General features: G+C 39.0%; 1 protein-coding gene and 1 non-coding gene across 3 annotated transcripts in view; one reads left to right on the top strand and one right to left on the bottom strand.

Annotated features, from left to right (window-relative positions):
* Window positions 1-18483, top strand: part of LOC134751391 (uncharacterized) — a 277631-nt gene that overhangs the window by 65485 nt on the left and 193663 nt on the right. The gene's annotated exons all lie outside the window — the stretch shown is intronic.
* Trnaa-ggc (transfer RNA alanine (anticodon GGC)) lies at window positions 5419-5490 on the bottom strand. The gene has a single exon. It is a non-coding gene; the product is annotated as a tRNA-Ala (tRNA).

Genomic DNA, 18483 nt, shown 5'->3' with positions numbered 1-18483 from the left:
TCGGACTCTCACTTGGCCGGTTTTTTTATTTAGATAATATAAGACACATATACAAGCGTGACAGTGGTCAGAAACAAGACGACGAAAAGAATGTTGACCCCGTAATGGCTTTTTCTGCGAAAAATAACTTAATTAATACGGGGATCCCACTTATTTTTACTTATTTACGTATATCAGGAATGTCAATGTTGTTGTTATTGTCAATACGGCCAACACCGTCTGCGGGAAATACCGTACACGAGCTAATTTTCTTATTTTTACAAACGAAAAGAGCACAGGTGTGTAAAGTAGGTGCTGAATGCTGAAACTAAAAGCAATCACTGTTTTGTTGATGAAGATAACAATCGTGTATTATTGTTTTCAAAAAAGTGCTCAGGTACGGAAGATTCTAATTTATGACCTATTTCGTACCTTGTCACAATGACAATCAATGTAATCATAATCATAATATAAAAGTCGCTAGAGACCTCATACTATTGTCAATGTGACAAGGTACCTACGGAATTGCCCGTGGCTGCATTAACCTCACTAACAGCACACTTTTACAGTAAGTGTCTTTAAATAAAGCAACATAAATTAGTACCTATTTCGTGTTTTTTTTTTTACTAGCCTAATTTAGTGTCCCACTGCCGGGCAAAGGCCTCCCCTCGCTTCCTCCACTCGACCCTGTTGTTTGTAGTTTCCCGCCAATCCGGATAAAATGCGTCCAAGTCGTCCCGCCATCTCCTTTTCGGCCTACCTGCACCCCGGCCAGCACCAGCTATGGTGTTCCGTGGGTCCCACTCGGTAACCATTTTGGCCCACCTTTCAGGGTGCATGCGGCAGACATGCCCAGCCCAGTCCCACTTAAGCTTAGCGGTCTGGACACCTACATCTACTACTCGAGTTCTGGAGCGCAGTTCCGTGTTTCTGATTCTAACAGTTCTGCGAACACTCAGTATACTGTGCTCCATCGCTCGCTAGCAAAACCTTGAGTTTGGACTTTAACGCCTCAGTTAATGACCATGTTTGAGCACCATAGGTTAGGATAGGCAGGATACACATGTCGATGAGTTTGCGGTTGAGACACAGGGGAAGGTCACCCTTCAATAGCGCCTTCATGGACCAGAAGCTCTTCCAGGCGTTGTCAAGAACAAAATCGTGTTAAGAACAAAATATTATTCCTCAAATCCGTACCCAAATGGTGCTTACCTTTCACCCACAATTAGGGCCAATAAAAACAACCCAATGGGCACACCTAATATTAAAATCGTTCATTTTAACGTGACGTTTGGTGACATGACATATATTTACATTTGACTCGAATGACGGAAGCGCCTTTTGGGTAAAATTACATTTACGCCCTTTGAGCGTAACAGCACCTTTCGACTGTTTGAAATGATGTAAAGGCTGTTAGTTAACATGGCGTTTACGCCTCTTTATTATATAGGGTATACCATTAGACTAACAGAAAAAGCTTGCTCAAAATGGCGCTTATGCTCTTTTACTCTACGGCTATAAAATATTTGGGTTACCGTGACATATTCGCGTGATGTTGAAATGGTAACAAAGTGGACAAGAAAAGGCTTATGTGTATTTATGCTAAATAGACTTACGTCGTTATTGGATGCGTTGCGTGTGAGATTATAGTGTATGTTAAAACAGCAGGTCATTTGGAAAGCCAAAGCAAGTTACCCATAACGTAAAATGATCCTACTTTGCTCCCCTAGGGGTAACTATTATACTCCAAGTCTGTAAAATGACGTTTAATTTTTTTTTTCTTAGCCTACTTGAGTGTCCCACTGCTGGGCAAAGGCCTCTCCCCTGGTTCTCCATAACTCCCGATTTGGTGCTTCCTCCGGCTAGTTGTAAAGGAAGATGTCAAAATCGTCTTGCCATCTTCTCTTGGGCCTACCCCGCCCACACTTCTTTACCGGCATCCACTTGGTGGCTAAGTATGTAAGCCCACCTATCCGGATGCATGCGATAAACGTGGCCGGCCTAGTCCCATTTGAGCCTGGCGTTTTTTTTTTTGCTAACATCAGCAATGTGGGTTTTGGAGCGCAGCGTAGTGTTCCGGAGTTTCCGGACGCGGTCGGTCCTTTTAATACCTAAAATGCTGCGCTCCATTTCGCGTTGGCAGATCTTCAGTTTGGACTTCTGATAATATATTAGCTGCTAGCCTATCCAAATCTCATCGCCTCCAAAGTCCTAAAAAATTCGTATATAAGAAACAAAACCGGACAAGTGCGAGCCGGACTCGCCCATCGAGGGTTCCGTATTTTTTAGTATTTGTTGTTATAGCGGCAACAAAACTACATCATCTGTGAAAATTTCAGCTGTCTAGCTATCACGGTTCATGAGATACAGCCTGGCGACAGACAGACGGACAGTGGAGTCTTAGTAATAGGGTCCCGTTTTTACCCTTTGGGTACGGAATCCTAAAGAAACCAAAAAATTATGTTATAGGGTGGTCATTTTTGCCATTTAAAATCTAAATGTAAATAAAGGGTTTAGTCCTAATTGTCCGACTGGCGATGAGAAAATGACCAAAAAATATTTTCGAATAAATATTGTATGAAAAACCGAGATTCATAAAGTAAACGTTGATATTTGACAGGATAGACTACCATGGAAAGCTTTTAGAATAAAAACCACTCGCCCACGAATTAAAATGTCCTTGTCTGTATGTCAATCAACTGTCATTTCAGTTAGGTACGGCCACGCTTTAATGATGAGGTTGGCCAAGGCCAATGTGTAAATTTTAGATTAAATGTTTTATTACATACTGTACATATTATTTTGTTTTTATTGTGATGTTTACCTGCATTATTATTTTAATTTTATGGCTAATGGATGCATAAAAGTTTGCTTTTAAGCCACGCCTTCCATCTGAACGCATATAGGGTTAAGGCGGTTCCCTGAGCCAGAAAGCGAATAATCTCCTTATATGATCATGTTTTTCTAAGAGGCGTTGATATTCGTAGACGTGGGAAACATATATGTAGTTCTTGACTATATTATCTTTAATATCATAGCTTCCGATACACGAATTATGACACTTCGCTCGATACAATTAATTCCCAAAGTAACCTCTAACTCGGACTTTTAATCCAACTTTACTCGGTTATTTATTATGTGATACTATAATCAGAAAAAGAAGAAAAAACAATCTTAACTTAAATAGTAATTTCATAGCTTTCGAATTTCGATATTGTAGGGTAACGTTATCAAAATAAATAAAAGTCGACAAAATTCGATCAAAATGGACACTTGGCACGCATGCTCTTTCCCGTTCTTTCTTGCGAAATGTGACAGAGACAGCGGCAAACGATGGAACGGCATAATAATAATAATACCTAAAGCTTCTAACTAGTCCATCGCTTTCACCTACATAGTACCTAGAGTAAAGCTAGAGTTAGACCAAGATAAGTGTGCAACGATTTTAATAGCACACGCAGTGCAAGTGTTATTTGTTAAGTGTTGTTACTAACCGTTATGGGCCAGTGTTGTCTTAAATAAATAAATTGAATTGTTATTTATACGTCATAATAACCGTATCGAAAGGGCCTCGTGTTGACGCATAAGTCTCTCAGTCCACGCTCGCATCTCAAATGTTCGGAGGACCTACCGCGAACACCGAAGTTCACAAATTGCGGGCATCTTTCTCTGCCACTCTAACTACGCCATAATTGGAGTAAATGAGAAAGATGCCCGCAATTTGCGAACTTCGTTGTTCACGGTAAGCCCTCTAAAGACCATTGTTTCGTATACGGTAACGACCTACTGTTTCTATATACATTATGCTTCCGTCGAGAAATGCGCGGGAAAGCGCGCCATTGTTGTGTTCCAAACGTTACTTTTTAACCCCTTTTGTCACAACACAATATCGCACGAGGGGGTGACAGGTTTTTTGAGGTTTTATATTTCTTTTATGTGAAAGGTTATGGTAAATGTACAAATTCGAGGCCACGAGATGTTGGTGTTTTTTTTACGTTGGGGAAATGCGTTTACGCATGCCACCTGGCCCGGAGGAACCAGGAGCGATGACGGACTAACCAGTGGTAGGACTACCGTCTAAAACCACCAACGAATGCCGACTCCGCCTTGTAGAGGAGCGCCGTAGAATCACTATCAGCATTCGACTGCGTACGCCCCCGGCAGCCGGCCCATGGGCCGCAGACATTGTGGGCGCCAGTTGGTCAGGCACCCCTAGGTAGTTTTAAGCCTACTAAACTGGCGGTATCTGAGTGAAATGCCATCCCTAGCCCAGCCTAGTCCAATAAGTCCGCTTACCATCAGCCCGTATGCTTGTTTGCCACCGATGTGGTGTAACAAAAGTCCAATAAGTGATATTCTTTGGTGTTTATTGATGTACAGTCGCCATCAGATACATCGGAGCGGCCAAGGTGTTCACAATATCTGAACACGCACTCTAACGCCTTGGCAATAGAGGCGTGCTCAAATATTTGTGAGCGCCTTGGCCGCTCCGATATGTCTGATGGCGACTGTACGATGTAAATACAAACTTTAAAATGCATTCAAAAATACTGTTTTGTTTACACTAGAGTTAGCTACGCATGAAACTGGTATTAAAATTACCAGTATACGTGTAATTTGTCGGGTAAATATTTGAGTCGTTTAACTGTAACAGTTACCGTGAATATCCGGTAATTATTTGGGTAAGCAAACAGGTGAATAATCTACAAAACCGTTGTAGTTATAGGCTTTGCTTGAATGAATATTTTAGAGGTTAACGAGTTTTAGTGTTCCGTACCTCAAAAGGAAAAAACGGAACCCTTAATAGGATCACTCGCCAAAGAATGACCGTTCCCTCCCCCCCTTTATCTCCTAAACTACGGGGTCTAAAATTTTGAAAAAATACACAAAATAGTTCTATACCTATAGTACACAGGAACACCTATTAGAAATGTGCAGTCAAGCGTGAGTCGGACTTAATTATATAGTTTTTGATCCGACCCCTACGGATTTTTTAAAAACATTTCACTCACGTTTCACATAAAAAATGCATTGTTAAAAATTGTGTAATGCACGGAACCCTTGGAACGCGAGTCCGACTCGCACTTGCCCGATTTTTAACATTATGTAGGCTTCAGATTACAGTGTAGTCCTATTTATTTTTAAGGTTTAATTACACGTAATTAGTTACTAAAACGACTGACAGACTTACTTTCGGATTTATTAAATCAGTAGCTGTACCAATATAATATACTTCTTAATTTTATTTAGAAGGCAATTTCATTTGATGTTAATAAAATTAAGAATTTTGGTGATTACCTACTTACATTTCGTTACATTTAATGCGGAAAAAGTTATTATTAAGAACTGTGATAAAAAAAAGATTAAAGTTGGATTCTATAAATGGTATATACAGATGTCAATCACAATCACAATGAAAAAATCAACGATGATCAACTCTGGTCAACGTGGGACTCGAACCCACATCCTTGGATTGCCGGTCCAATGCGTTACCAATTGCGCCAGCTGACCATCCGTCAATCAACGCGAATTTAATCATTGCAACTGTGACGACGTCACTAGCGACATCTGCATATTAAGGTTCACAAACTAGAAAAAAAAAAAAAAATATTATCATTAAAGTTGGATTACCTGTTACTATCAAAATCATTAGAATATAAACGTAGGTGTGAGTGTGTTAGTAAAATTTCACAAGCACCTGGTAAAAAGCTGTGATACTCGGTGAAAAATATGAAGTGCCCTTGACATTCGCGCTGGTTTTCATAGCCTCACCAGAGTGTTTACTGGCATTCAGCGGACGAGATACAGGTCAACAGTCAACACTAACGGAACGATAAAAAGAATACTTACAGCGACTAGACCTTGGCAATAAATTGGACAAGTTGCCCGCGGGAAAATGTTAAAAAAGGTAGTTTTCATCTGGTTTCAAAGCCTTCCAGCCGCCCGGTTAGCATGTATTTTGACCTTGACGATTGCGCTGGTTTAATAGGGGATATTATTACTGCACTAATATCCCCTATATTGCAGTAATATCCCCTATTGAACCTCCCCTATTGAAAAGGCTTTTAGTAAACCATAGAGTAACTTATACATACAATACTGTACCTTTAACAGGTTTTTGACACACTTGAAATGAGGCGGGCTCCTGGCATTTAGCGGACGAGATACAAGTGTATACGGGATTTTAAAAAGACAATTTAAAGCGACCAGTTACCTCAAAGACCTTGGAAATACATTAAACGAGTTGCCCACGGGAAAAATGTTAAAATAAGTACCGTTTTCATAAAAACGATTTAAAATTTTCGTTTCGGTTCACATCGTGCTACTTTCTGTGACACGCTCTAAAATATACGGTAGGTAGATCTATTTAAATGGAAAATATAAACATACCATGGTTGCAATAAATCAATTAATGTTGCGTGTCGGACTATTGACAATATGTGTAGTGTGTGGTTTGAAAATGCGATGTCTACACCAAACTTTCTGTTTTGACATTTTGCTGGGACGTCAGTTAGCCGCGACCACGACCAGTGAAACCTGTTTCGAAACGTCGGTAAATAAAGGTAACAAAATAAATTAGCGATAGACCCGATTCTAAATGTGATTTAATTCAGATTTGCTTTTTTTTTCAAATTCAATGATATTTATACGTAATTTTTTATTTGTTTCAGGTAAATTCAACATAATATTACAAGCTACGCGAGTGAGCAGAAGACAAGTTTCGTATAAGATACTATTAATATCCTAGTGCTCAACACTGCCTCGTTATTTGGCATGTTTGGTCATAATTGACATTAGAAAAATATCAATAAAATGGGTGTCGTTTACATTAGGCTTCACCCGCTGACAATCAGGCCAATTCAAACGTGCGCCTGACATCAAACCGATATTTGAATCATATCTGTTACCTGTCATTCGCGCGGGCGTCTCGCTCGCACTAATACATGTACCTACGAACAATTCCAAGCGAAATGCTCGTACGAATCATAATAAGCGACATCGTTTAGATATAATTTTGATATCAAATTCGAATTGGCCTCCTTGGCATAACTGGATTATGGAAGATGCAACTCGGATATTCTGACGTGTGTGTTTCTAATATTAGAGTAAAATTCAGGAAAATAGCCGCCACCTAATGGTTAAACCAGGTAAATTAAAATAGCCTGCGGGCTTTCATGTCAACACTACGAGTTTGTAGACGCCAGTTTTAAAGCCACAGCAGTTACATACAACAGCAGGCCCCTGTTTTACCAACCTGACAATTGTCGCCTTGACAATTTCCATTTTCAAAAACTAAAGATTGACGCTAGGTATATTGTCGTTACTTTTCATTATATTGAATATAAGATAAGACTCCTTAACTCAAAAAATCTTTTTAATTTAAGATTAGTAGTTAAGTTAAATATTACATGTGATTTTTTATAAAAAAATAAAGTTTAATTTTTTTTTATTACTTCTTTTAAAATTTAATGGCTTCATTCTAGTGGGACTATTTAGCTCTTGTAAAACGATAGCTGGACTTTACAAGTAACACGTGGACTACCGGCCGTTGACTCCAAAATCGTGGTTAAACGCGTTTCAAGATTAATTCTCCATTCACTGCACACTACCACATTAGTTTACTGTATAATAAGCTATCGATTAACATTTTAAACGACTTCCGGTTCGATCGCCATCTTGATTGTAGCCTCGTGATTAATTTCTTTGTTTTTTGCTCATTAATATTGTTTAATGTGTAATATCGATAGCTTTATTATACAGTAATCTAATGTGGTAGTGTGCAGTGAATGGAGAATTAATCTCAAAGCGTGTTTAACCACCATTCTGGAGTCAACGGCCGGTAGTCCACGTGCTTCTCGTAAAATCCAGCTATCGGTTTTACGAGACAACTACAACAACCACCGAACAACGTCGTGCTCTAAGAGCATTTGGTATTTCTACCTCTAACCGTGTCTGGCTAGAGCCCTAGAGGCCCATAATTTTATTGTTTACCGTACACTGGCTATGGCCGATGGCCGATATGTTTTAATCAAGAAATATTAATTCGATCCCACGTGGATCCCACTTTGACGTTGGCGAAATCATCGACAGTATCGATGGAGCCATACTACCTACAAATTTGAATTGAATTGAACATTTTAAACTAAACAATACGAGTATTAATGAGCAAGAAACAAAGAAATTAAACACGAGGCGTGAATATCAAGATGGCGATGAACCGCAAGACCGTCGTTACTTACCGACCCAGACACGTACCTACAGAAAACTGTCAGCTAGTGACAGGTGTCAATTATCAAGTTGGTGAAATAGGCGCCAGGTGGAATAGTTGTTGCGCTAGTTTCTTGGGAAAACCAAGAATCTGATATGGATTTAGTTTTTATTTCATATTGATTTCAGCTCGTTATACACGGTAATAAAAATTTACCCTCCCATAGAAAATGGACCAGCCAAAATGTATGAAACAGCCAATTTTTTTTTCGCGATTTCGGGGTTGGTCCCATAGTAAAAGTTGCTCAATATAATTCTTAAACCTCCCTGGCAACGGGAATGCACTTATTTTTTAGCCACCCTGTATATAAATAAAACTGAGATTAATTTTAGAGCCTAAGTCCACGCCGCCGGTTGTTGCAGCCGGACGTCCGTGAAAACTTAAAAAATGCTTCGTTGCATGAAAATTAATGCATTAACGCAATGGCCCATCGTGTAGAGGAGCCATAAGAACGGCCTTGATTTGCCGCTCGCTGCGCCGCGTGCCGCTTGTGTCCAGTCCGCGGCCTAATAGACTCGTATTATTAGTAAAGTTTTATTTGTGATCAAACATACCTACTGTGCGTGTGTTACGTGCGGTATAATGAATTAATTAAAACAACAGTTTGTACGCACTCGTTGTTATGAACATTGCGATGCTAATTGGCTTCATTTGCGGGATAGCGTTAGCAGGGTTAAATTGAATCAAAGAAACATTCATATTTACATAAATGTAGGGGATTTATGTAAATATATGATTATACAGTTATATCATAATTTTTGATGCTCAACTAGGTTAAATGAGGAAAGTTGAAATTACTTTTTAGGGTTCCGTACCTCAAAAGGAATAAACGGAACCCTTTTGGATCACTCGAGCGTCTGTGTCCGGGTAAGGGCATTTATTTGTGTGATGGACAGGAATATTTGTTCCTGAGTCATAGGTGTTTTCGATAAGTATGTATGTATATCGTCGCCTAGCAGCCATAGTAAAAACTTTGCTTAATTTGGGGCTAGGTTGATCTGTGTAAGATGTCCCCTAATATTTATTTATTTATTTTATTTAACTTCCAGAGAGGAAAATGGGGACTGCGTTTTTATAGAGAAGCGGTCGTACCCTTTCGTCTTAATGTCGTGACATAAAAAACTTAAACAATTGTAATTATAATAGCCGTAATAAAGTATAATGATTCATTTAAAAGTTCCATCGTTTATGCAAAGCTTAAATTAACCTAGAAATAAAGTCGTTTACCTACTCCACATAAACGATGGTTTACCAGAGGGCCTACCGCGAAGCACGTTCGACGTGTTTCCTCTCTGTCGCACTTGTAAATTCGTATGTAAGTGTGACAGGGAGACAACACGTCGAACGTGGTTCGCGGTAGGCCCTCAGCTTGTGGCCTGGTTGAAGTGGATCAACAGTCGTAACACTAACTTAAACAGCGGTTTACAAACGCGATAAACTAGGAAATGACAGACACGAACTAGGACGTGCAAATTAAATTATAATTATATTTTTAACACTTTGGAAGCGCGGGGCCGGAAGGCAAATCGCGTGTTTGGCCTCGGGACGGGCGGTGGGCGAATTCATGGGCGGAGGCGGGCGCTTAAAAAAAAAAAAAACTTTATTCATTTCCACAACATACATGGTAGGTACATAGAAGACATGGAGCTTAGAATTAAACTTAAAAACTAGTTTACAATTCTTGAAATAAGTAGGCAAACCTTGGCTTTTCGGTGATACTCGGCCGCTCCGATATATCTGATGGCGACTGTACAATCGAAATCACGCTCTCATTTTAGAACGACGTTTCAGATATGAAATGAGGTAGCGTTATAATATGGAAAAAGGTGGTACCACAAAATCTAAAATCTAAAATCCATCGGTTTGCCGCTGTCTTTGTCACATTTCGCAAGAAAGAACGGGAAAAAACATACGCGCCAAGTGTCAATTTTGATCGAATTTTGTCGGTTTTTATTTATTTTAAGAACGTTACCTTACAATATCGAAATTCTAAAGCTATGAAATTACTATTTATGTTAAGATTGTTTTTTCTTCTTTTTTTGTTTATTATCACATAATAAATAACCGAGTAAAGTAGGATTAAATGTCCGAGTTAGAGGTTACTTTGGGAATTAATTGTATCGAGCGAAGTGTCATAATTCGTGTATCGGAAGCTATGTTGTTAAAGATAATATAGTCAAGAACTACATATATTTTTTCCACGTCTACGAATATCAACGCCTCTTAGAAAAACATGATCATATAAGGAGATTTTTCGCCTTCTGGCTCAGGGAACCGCCTTAAAGCTAAAAAGCTAAAATCTTAAAGCGAAAGCGAGTGATTTTAAGTTAAGCGGAGAAGTATTTTGACAATATTTTCTAATTTGGTTATTGATTAAAATGCTATAGAGTATTAGTGAAAAATACTGACAGTATAATTACTAATCAGTATTTTTCACTAGTATTCTATAGAACTACCTATATACTATAGCATTTCAGAACAACTGGCGTAACAAGGCATTTGTTTGAATAAAACAAGATATAACATTCATATAGATACCTAACTTGTATATATTTTAAAGTTAAGAGAATTATTTTAAAAACAAAAACTGATTAGTACCTATATAATATACGAAAATAGATAATTTTAATTCTTAGTTTATATCATAATATTCATAATGTTACTCAATATACTATTTGTTTAAGTGAATAAATCCAGTTATAACTTATAGATAAAGAAATCAGAAATCATCGCATTTATTCGTGATAAACTAACAGTATAAAAACAACAAATAAATATAAATATAAAGATATAGTTTACCACGAAATGGTCCCGCCTCAGCATAATGCTAACCCATAAGTCAGCGCTGATCTTCCGAGACCATTTTGAGGGCATAAACTTACATCTACAACTATTACAGTGACACCTCACAGGTATAATTTGTATGTTTATCACAATTTGTTCCCGAGTTAAGGATGTTTTCTATGTGCATAAATGATTATATATAACTATATATAACTATATGCTGAGCATATGTATACGCTGGCTCGTACCTGTTACAAGAGACTAGGGTTCGTTACTCGGATGACTAGGGAATTCATAGATGCCAGGTCAATAAAACTCCTTTACACCGCTCTTGTCAGAAGCAAGCTTGAAGCGGCTTGTGTTGTTTGGAACCCCTATGAAGCAACCTATATCCTGCTGCTAGAGCGAGTGCAAAAGGCGTTTCTACTATAAAAATGTACGGATATTACCCATTTTTATATCCAACAAATTTTTTGTAGGGTACATTATGTTTAACTCACTTGAGGTGAGGCGAAATTACAGACTGTGTACTTTAGCCAGTAGCATTTTACGTGGGGATTCTGACTGCCCCGAACTAGTAGCTCAGTTGCTGCGTCTATATGTTCCCTCACCGACTAGATTTCTGTTTCGACCGCGTTGTCGCCATTTGTTAGCGCTGCCACCAGTACGAACTGTGTCCCGCCGTAAATCACCGCTTGTTCAAGCCTTGCACCTGCTAAACTCACTCCTCGAATCAGCACCAAACTGTGATGTGTTTGCGAGTGGATGGTTGGACGTGTGTTATGAATGCTTGAGGTTCTGCGAGACGATGAATGCACGGCCTTCTTCTGTTATATGTTAATTTTGATTTGCGTACTATGCGTATGAAATGTCTATTGGTTTCACAGTGCTTTGGATCACTGTTATGCTGTGAAATGTAATAAATAAAAAATAAATAAAAATACACCTTACTGACTTTACTGTACATACGACTAGGTCGATCTGAGAAAAATCTTCTTTATTTTTCGTCAGTTGCGTCTTATTCAAACATTCACTAAACAATCGAATTTAAACTATCGTGAGACATATTAACTTAACTAACTTAGCGGTTTCACTCACGTATTTTTAATTTTAGTCACTCGCGCGACATGTTTCGGAGAGCCTAGGCTCACACTATACTCACTCAGGCACCGTTAGTGCTTGAAAATGGAGACCTAGGCTCTCCAAAACATGAGTGAAACCGTTAAGTTAGTTAATTCACTAATCAAATAGCTTCCGCTGTCTCCCCTGCCTTGCACTTGCATCACGTGTAGCGTTGTATAACTCTCTATTTTAAGCCATCTTGACCCTTTATTTATATTCGGATCTATACAAACGTTTGCTTTAAACTTTGATATTTAAGGAGCTTACGAAATCGGAAATTCGCGGAGCGTTTCTAAGGTTTGTAAGCCATACAAATTGGAGTTTTGGGGAGGTAAATATTTACTGCTTAAAATACCTTCTATACCTATGATTATAAATGTGAAAGTTACTCTCTCTGTCTGCCAACTTATCACGCTTAAACAGTTGAACCGATTTAGATGTAATTTGTTATGGATACTGTTTAAGGCCCGGAGAAAAGGATAGTTTTTATCAATCTACGCAGACGAAGTCACGGGCCGAATCTAGTATGATATATAAACACATGGTCTTGTTGTATAAAACTATAGCAAGTATTGCTAGAATTCCAGCTAAACTACACTAAAATGGAAACTGCAACAGCATTGGACTAATTGTTATGATAGGTACCGTAAAATGGGGTGAGTAGGGTTCGCGGGGAGAGTTGGGTTATGAATGGGGAGAGAAGGTTTGAAAGGGGGGTGAGATGGGTTTTTATAGGGCTACTGCTACAAAAATAATGTATTCTAATTTAAAATGGAGCTATAGTAATACTCATAATAATAAAAAAACGATCCAACAATCTTCCAAAATCACCTTTGTATGAAAACCCATCTCACCCCAATTACGAGGGACTACGGGGTGAGGTGGTTTTTCCTGATTATCGTCAAAGTTATGAAATGGAACTACCCAAAATAAAATAAAAACTAAAATACAAACGTCCGGAACACTTATTATATACACCATTCAGTTTGCATATGTATTAACAAAATGTTATCGAGGTTTGAATGTCAGTTTTGCTCCTACTCACCCCATTTTACGGTACCCTGTCGTCAGGAGGTTGAGTAAATTGGACTGCGTTATGGAATAACGAACTAAGCGACAAAATCGAAAAAAAAGTTATTAATGCAGAATTGCAGACCGAATCTGAGTATGAAAATCTATGTGCTCGACTATTTCTGTGATCAAAAATCATGTTTATAGCCTTATTATAAGGGGTAGAATCAAGCGGCACATCAAATTATGTTAGGGCCTTATACGTTAACAAATAGCTGCCGTGCAAGTTCGTCTTCAGGGACTCGGAATATCATTCTTATTACCTTTTTTTGTAGGATGAATGGTCGGTCCCCATCGGCCGCCAGGCCCCAAAGGTCAATACCTCTCGTTAGGTGTGCATGGAAATATGCATAGTACCTATGCTGTCAGCAGGCCTTGTTCCGATAATGTATGCTTTAGGCGTCCTATAGCGTAGAAGGCAGAGTTCAGTTTTCTACAGATCGCGTCTACGTGTTGGCTCCATCGCAAACCGCTATCGGCGGTATAAGGCGGGAGTCTCAGGTACAAATAATAAAACCGGCCAAGTGCGAGTCGGACTCGCGCACCGAGGGTTCCGTACTTTTAGTATTTGTTGTTATTATTTATTTATTATTATTATTTATTATTTAAGTTGACAATTGTACCTTAACAGCTAGACCCACAGCGGCACAAATTGGGAGACAGTATTACTTATACATTGGGTACAAAAGTATTTTCAAAACAATATTAATTATACTTATATAATACTACTTACAGGCATCTCTCGCTCTATCACTCTCTTACACTCAATCATCAGTCGTCCGATTGCACTCACAAACAAATCACACTCCGGGTGTGCCTCGAGCACGGAGTTGAGCAGAGCGTGCGCGCGCGCGACCGGCGCCTGAAAGCGGCAACAGAAATACATCATCTGTGAAAATTTCAACTGTCTAGCTATAACGGTTCATGAGATACAGCCTGGTGACAGACAGACGGACAGACGGACAGCGGAGTCTTAACCCTACGAAGTACGGAACCCTAAAAATGAGTCAGCAATTATTATTTTCGAAATTACGTCATTGTACGAATGTTTCTACTGTACTGTCAGCAATAGTAGCGGATGAATCAACGCACCAAAAGTATCTGCCACCCTCGTATACTTTTTCAGAATATCTCATTTTGTTAAGCTATTAAAGATTGATAGATAGTTTTTGACACAAAATCTGATAGATTACTTTTGCAGCTGACTGTACAAATTGACCCAACTTTACCCTTTGCTAGATGACACATGAATCTACGATGATGTTAAAACATACGTTAGTCTGATATGTGTGTATGAACCTACATATATTATATATAAATAATATCCAGTATATTCGAGTGTACGGCCAATTCAGATGAAAGGCCGGTGTCCGCAAGTTATGATGTCGTAAATAATTGATGAGAGGCATAATGACGTTCCGTAGCCCGGGAATATTGCTCAATATGGCAAAGATTGCGGCAATATTGCTTAGTAAATGTCAGATCCAGATCCAGGTCAATTTAATAATATTGTCTGAATTGTTTGAGATATTGTTTCCCCTCTGGGTTGGAAGGTCAGATTGGCAGTCGCTTTCTTAAAAACTAGTGCCTACATCAATTCTTGGGATTAGTCAAGCGGACCCCAGGCTCCCATTAGCCGTGGCAAAATGTCCGGATAACGCGAGGAAGAGAGGAGAATACGAGAAAATGCATCGTCACCAGACTTACCCAATCAGATACACGTCTCTAGCCTTATGAAATTAGGGACAAAATTTCATTAAGGCTTCTGCCATTCCCAACACTTCCCATCCACATCAGTTGAGCCAGAAAATACTGAGCTCGCGATCCATATCAACTATGCTTAATGAGAGATCTTGCTTTACTGGTACTGTGAATAAAATTTCCTGAATAAATCCTTATCGGAGGGCCTACCGGCCCCGGCCCCTCTCTTTTACTCCAATTAAGGCGTAATTAGAGTGACAGAGAAAGATGCCTGAGATTTGCGAACTTCGGTGTTCACGGTAGGCCCTCTGAGACCTTGTTCGTCAAAGCTATACACTTTTGAACCTTAATCCATTGTAATAAAGCGGGTAATGTGTACATATTTTTGACTGCTAGAAACCCGTTGGTGATATGTCGTATAAGCTTTGGGTGTAGAACGGACACGTAACGTTTTGTTAAGGGGCCCACTGACTATCAGTCCGCCGGACGATATCGGCCTGTCAGCTAGAACAAAAATTTGACAGTTCCGAACAACTGACAGGCCGATATCGTCCGGCGGACTGATAGTCAGTGGGCCCCTTTATGGGTCGGTAAAGTCGGACAACAAATTGTAAGGGACAGTCCGGTTTAGGTGGGTTTATTCGATACTATCTAGCTGTACACTCAGCTACTAAAGTGCATACCAACTTTATGAATTAATTTAATTCATTCATTCATTCGTTTTTGCAGTTTATATTGTGTTTTTATTTATCTACTTTGCGTCGAGTAATTTACACATGTAATATTTATTTATTGCATGAGCAATATGCAATAAAAAAAAATACTTTTGCTAAGTCACAATGCGGTGTCTATTATTGCATTAAAAAAGTGGATAAAAAACTTAATAGTATATTTTCGACCTAGTGTCAGCGAAGGTCTCCGTTTCAGCTTGGGCAAAAATGCTTCATCCGGCTGTTCTCCTCTACAGGTTCTCCTTTCTCCTCATTCTCAACCGATTCTCGTGATTTTTGTGAGCATGATTAAATTTTTGGATCTATGTCCAATTTTTTGAAATTTTTCAAAATAGCGGAGCCGTGTATATATATATTTACTTAGCCCGTTAAAGTGTCCCACTGCTGGCAGGCGTGTCTCACTCCGCGATTTCGACGCGTCGCTACAAGTACCTGCGGCCGCCTCAATTATGAGGTTTTGCCATAGTAATTGCCGCACACCGAAACGGAACGGACGCCTGCACGCGCTTGCGCCGACTTGCGCATAGTAGTCGCGTTTTGTTAGGGAGTGAATCTTCTGTACCTAGTATCTACTATTATATATTCTGTGCTGCTGGGCAAAGGCCTCTCCCCTTGATCTCCAGTGGAGATTCTCCACAACCCGTTGTTATGCTTTTTCGGCCAGTTATTGATGAAGGTGTCTAAGTCGTCCCGCCATCCATTAGCCGCCATATATTTATTCGGTTTTAAGTTATGCTCGCGAGGTCTAAATCTCACACAGCCACTACTTTAAATAATTCAACATATAGCGGACCTGTACACTCACACTTGGGAAGAGTGTAGTATCTAATTGGAATGAAATGACTTAATATGAGAATAGGAATGGAACGAAGGAATGACAATGACATTCTTACTGTAACAATGCCATTATTATTGTCATGTGAATGGTGAGCTTTTCAATGTTATCAAAACTTATAAAGCTGGCCAATTACTGATAATAACGTAGGTTAATGGTTGTGTGTCGCAGTGTTTTTTTAATACCACATCGATGGCAAACAAGCATACGGCCCGCCTGATGGTAAGCAGTCACAGTAGCCTATAGACGCCTGCAACTCCAGAGGTGTTACATACGCGTTGCCGATCCTTTAAAAACCTGTACACTCCTTTTTTGAAGAACCCCATACTGTAGACCCTCGGGAAAACCTCGGAAGGGAGTTCATTCCATAGCCGGAGCGTCCGCGGGAGGAAATTCCTCTGGTTTCCCATTTTCCAATGTTCGATTGTGGTTTCAATGTTTCGTGACGAATGAAACTTCTATTAAGTTTTTACATTGGTTATTTATTTTGTTTCCGCGTTTTTGTCTCATATAGAATGGCAATTTCAAACATCCTATAGAACTAGAAACGTTAAATGGATTTTATTAATGAATCTAATTATAAGCACCACAGTCAAAGAATTTATTTTTAGTACCAAATTATACCTATTTTCTTTATTATTTGGTATATACCAAATTTCATCTAAATCGGTTTAGCGATTTTTCGTGAAGTGGTAACAGACCGACAGTCACTTTCTCATTTATAATTATGTATTAGCAGGGATTATAAAATATGCACGTATAAACAGTGTATCTGGTTTAATTATTTTCGAAATTCAAAAGCTTAATTTCGGGGAACCTAACTAAATCTCATTTAGTCTAATATGTAAAATATACTTCCCTAATAGGTATCTAAATCAATCGGCAACGTCTCGAAGACACTTGTGTGACACAAAACACAAGCGTAAATTATACATTAGTGTGTGTCACGTCACGGCACTCCGTATAATTTTTAGCGTCCGTGTGTGCGTATAAATTTTTCATGTTTGTGTATGTCAGGTGTCGGAGAACACTCAGCGGCGTGTGAATTTGTGTGTTTGTGTGTGTCAGGTATCCGTCACGGGATAAATATCTCAAGTGTGCTGCGCGAGGTAGGCGCCTGCTGCAGATGTTCGGACACGTTCACAGGGGCGGTTTTTTGAATTTCGAACGTGCGTTCGATTTTTGAATTGTTGTGCGTTTTTCGTATCTTAGGCCAGGATTACACTTGTAAGTTTTACTTACGTAAGTAGGGACACAGCTATACTACAGGATGAGATATGAATATCGTTATCTCATTCTAGCAAATAGCTTTGTCCCTACTTACGTAAGTAAAACTTACAAGTGTAATCCTGGCCTTAAAATTGGCTGTTTTTATAACAGCAGTCAGACTGCTAGAAAAACTATAAACAGGTAGTTAGGATAAACTTGCGTTTACTTTCGCTCTAGGTATTGAAGACGATTATGCGTGAAACACACAAATGATAAGTTTTGTATATAATATTTATTCCATAAATGTGTTCCAATAAATAAAGAGTAGTTTGCATTCACACTCAAAGTCACTTTACGTTTTATGAAGAAAAAATGTATAAGTACACGTGTCTATTGAAGTAGATTTTGCCATTTTCCATTGTTTACTGCTTTTCAAACAATACAAAACATACACCAAGTACACAGTCAAATAAACGAACAGAATGTGTTTTTATGTGGGTATATAATATTTTTTCTCTACGTTAAATAATGTAATATTTAATTATTAATTAAAAATACTTTTAAAATAATATTTCTCGACATTTATAATTTCAAAAACCGGCCTCCCGATCGCCAGGAACCGCCGCTTAACAATGTACGCATACGGCAATGCCCACTGCGCATGCCCGGGCCTCACTCATTCCGGACTATTTGTTTTGTCGTTACACTATCAAAAAGCTTTGGATTGCTCGCAAAGTAGCATCTTCTCTGCTAATTGTCTGTGCTCCAGCGCTCCCCTCTCT

Source organism: Cydia strobilella, chromosome 22 (assembly GCF_947568885.1).
Source record: "Cydia strobilella chromosome 22, ilCydStro3.1, whole genome shotgun sequence".
NCBI classification, from domain to species: Eukaryota; Metazoa; Arthropoda; class Insecta; order Lepidoptera; family Tortricidae; genus Cydia; species Cydia strobilella.
The sequence above is the reverse complement of the archived record's forward strand: the minus strand, read 5'-3'. Positions and strand labels throughout refer to the sequence as shown.